Below are 3,435 nucleotides of genomic sequence, written 5' to 3'. Positions count from 1 at the left end.
ACACGGTGTGGAAGGCAACCATCGTCCCGACCAACTATTCGGGCTCGGCATACGTCATTTATTGAAACAGGTAGTGTTGTCCATAAAGAGGGGGCAGTTCGCCCGTGTGCGTGTCAGTCGCCTACTTGGACAAGGCGCGACAGGCTCTTGCAAAGGGGTGCCACAAAACCGCTGCTTACGGCAGCCAGAGATTTCGAAGTGATACGATCAACAATGCACGATGTCTAACATAAGAGGTTAGGGCTATACCCGGCCTGATGCAGCTGCTTCAGGCATTAATACCTACGGACAAAAGTCGAAAAATGGTTCAAATGGCTCTGAGCACTATGGGACTTAACATCTGAGGTCATCAGTCCCCTAAATAACCTAAGGACATCACACACATCCATGCCCGAGGCAGGATTCGAACCTGCGACCGTAGCGGTTGCGCGGTTCCAGACTGAAGCGCCTACAACCGCTCGGACACACCTGCCGGCGACAAAAGTCAGTGCGAATGGGTTGCAAAGGATGTGTTGGGCAAAACTGAAGCAAATAATGACTTTTAGGAAAAGATTTGTTTCTCCAAAGAGACAACGTTTCATGCATCTGGCAGACTGAATCATCATTACGTTCGTATATGGGTTTCACAGCTTCCTCATGTTACACGTGAAATGGAAAGAGACACATTCCGAGGGTGAGTGTTTGGTGCGGACTGATGCACAGTTGCATCAATGATCCATTCATTTTCAACGAGTCCACCGTCAACGGTGATATTTACCTGAAAATGTTACAAAAGTTTGCTGTGACACAATTGGAACTATGCGGCCTGACGTCATATTCCGCGAGGATGGGACACCTCCGCACTGGTCCCTCAATGTCCGTTAGTTTATAGATGGAAAGTTTGCGGATAGATGGATTGCACGAGATGATCCAATTCGATGGCCGCCGTGATACCCTGACCCCACAGAAATAGATTACTTGCTGTAGGATTTTGTAAGGGATCTGGTGTACCGAAAGCAGGTTAGAGACCTACAGGACTTGAAGGCACTCATTTTTAATACATTTTAACATATCACCGTGCAGATCTAGAATTGTACTTGGAGAGAAATGGAATTCCTACGACACATTATACATGCCACTGGGGATGCACACATTGATGTTTATCAATGAGGCAACAAAACTTTATAATTTTATAAAATCATTTTTTTTAAAAAAAAAGCACTCCGTCTTCAGGCCACAAGTGGCCCATCGGGACCATCCGACCGCCGTGTCATCCTCAATGAAGATGCGGATAGGAAGGGCGTGTGGTCAGCACACCGCACTCCCGGTCGTTTTGATGGATTTCTTTGACTGGAGCCGCTACTATTCGGTCGAGTAGCTCCTCAGTTGACATCAAGAAGCTGAGTGCACCCCGAGAAATGGCAACAGCAAGTGGCCACCCGGATGGTCACCCATCCAACTGCCGGCCACGCCCCACAGCGCTTAACTTCGGTGATCTGACGGGAACCGGTGTGTCCACTGCGGCAAAGCCGTTGCCTATAAAATCAATTTTAAATGACTGTTTATTGTCCCATTAGTCATCTATAGGTTTCGGTTATTAACCGTCATACAGGATCTAAGGTACAATTGATTAGTTAAAAACATCTCATAGTTTTCGAAGATGAACCACACCGAAATTATCCTCAGTTGTATAACCAATTTGTCTCACAATACTGACAGTCATATTTTATGTCAAACATACAGACAACGCAGGAGGAAGAAGACCCCTTTATGAGTTTAGTATGCACGGAAAATCAACAGAATATGATTCTTTAAATATCTGGACGTACTGCTTCTTGTTGGATTTATTCACGAATCCTACAGTAGAAATTTAGCGTACGAAAATGTCCGAGAACAAATGTCTCGATATGTACTGAAACATCGGAAGGAATCTGGATCGCTGAACGTCACATAAAATTATAACATAAACAATCAAGGCAGTCAAACACTTCACTTCATTGAAACACGTCAAAGCACACAAAGTCTCAAACATTAAATGAACACGACGCCAACCTCGTGAAAAAAGAATATGCACATGGTAAAAAACACACACGTGGAACGAATGTAATTAGACCACACGTTGTCAAAGAATTGGGGTTAAATCACAACAAACGAACAGTTCGGATAAAGAATTTGCGGAACAGAGCCTGTCGACACACAAAATTCACATGGAAGAACTGTTTTAAATTCAATTTCAACGACGACACAAAGAGAACACGATTAAAAGTTCCAATCATATCAAAGTCTGAGTTATCGACTATCGTAGACTTGCCTTCGATCCACGCAAACAATCGATTATACAGAAGTGGGGTGATTAACGAATGTTGAAGTTTCAAATTTTTGTCCGCGACGTCGTAAAATGCTGCAATTTCCGTAAATTTTACCGATAAACCGTGAGAGGCGTTTAAACTTAAAACTGGGTCCGCTGCTCGTGGTCGTGCGGTAGCGTTCTCGCTTCCCACGCCCGGGTTCCCGGTTCGATTCCCGGCGGGGTCAGGGCTTTTCTCTGCCTCGTGATGACTGGGTGTTGTGTGCTGTCCTTAGTTAGGTTTAAGTAGTTCTAAGTTCTAGGGGACTGATGACCATAGATGTTAAGTCCCATAGTGCTCAGAGCCATTTGAACCATTTGACTTAAAACTGGAAGTGGTGAAATGAATCACCCGGACGACGTAAACGCGCACTGAGTCTCGTCAGAATTTCAAGCACGTGTATTCCTACTCAGATTATTCCTGCCAAGACTAGCACCGCTGTATTCCCGACTGCAGCTCGCTTCCCAGCAGAGGGGTAAAACTATAAACAATTGCCCGCACATGATCCCGAAGGTTCACCAACACACACTGCACAGAGGCAAGCCGTGCAGATCCCGGCCTAAAGGGACGAACTTCGTGGAGCTTCGCCGGCCAAGCCAACGACCGGCCGGAGCGTGAAAACCGCCGCATTATGGTAAATTCCGCCGTCATACATTCCAAATTACGACAGCGGAACAGTCTTGAAAAAAATTACATTGTCCCACGGCCGATGCGATAGCGCAGTTTATCCGGGAAATACCCTCGTCGCCTGTGCAGTTAATGGAGTACATGAATTTTAAAAGCCCCGATACCGGACCACCCCTGGGAGGGTCGGGACCCAGGCGGATGTTTATGATTTAACTAAATAACGCTTCAATTTTGATAAACTATGAATAAATTACTGCCTAGCTCAACAGTTTAAAAATGACGGAAAATTGCCCCGTTTTATGAGACGGGCCCGCTCATAAATAATTCATTACCGGCAAATACGTGGCGTGTTGCGGCGTGTTTGCAAGTATAAAGGAATGAACTTGGCAGGTAGACGCGACAATGTGTGTCTGGCGCTCGGCTAGTAAACTTTTCACCTCCAGGACGTTCTTCTGATAACCACCGCCTGGTAGCGTGCAGC

General features: G+C 45.8%; 1 pseudogene; it reads right to left on the bottom strand.

The window, feature by feature from the left end:
• Positions 1–1,398: 1,398 nt before the first annotated feature.
• Positions 1,399–1,516, bottom strand: LOC126413696 (5S ribosomal RNA; annotated as a pseudogene).
• Positions 1,517–3,435: the final 1,919 nt, after the last annotated feature.

Source organism: Schistocerca serialis, chromosome 7, assembly GCF_023864345.2.
Source record: "Schistocerca serialis cubense isolate TAMUIC-IGC-003099 chromosome 7, iqSchSeri2.2, whole genome shotgun sequence".
NCBI lineage: Eukaryota > Metazoa > Arthropoda > Insecta > Orthoptera > Acrididae > Schistocerca > Schistocerca serialis.
The sequence above is the reverse complement of the archived record's forward strand: the minus strand, read 5'-3'. Positions and strand labels throughout refer to the sequence as shown.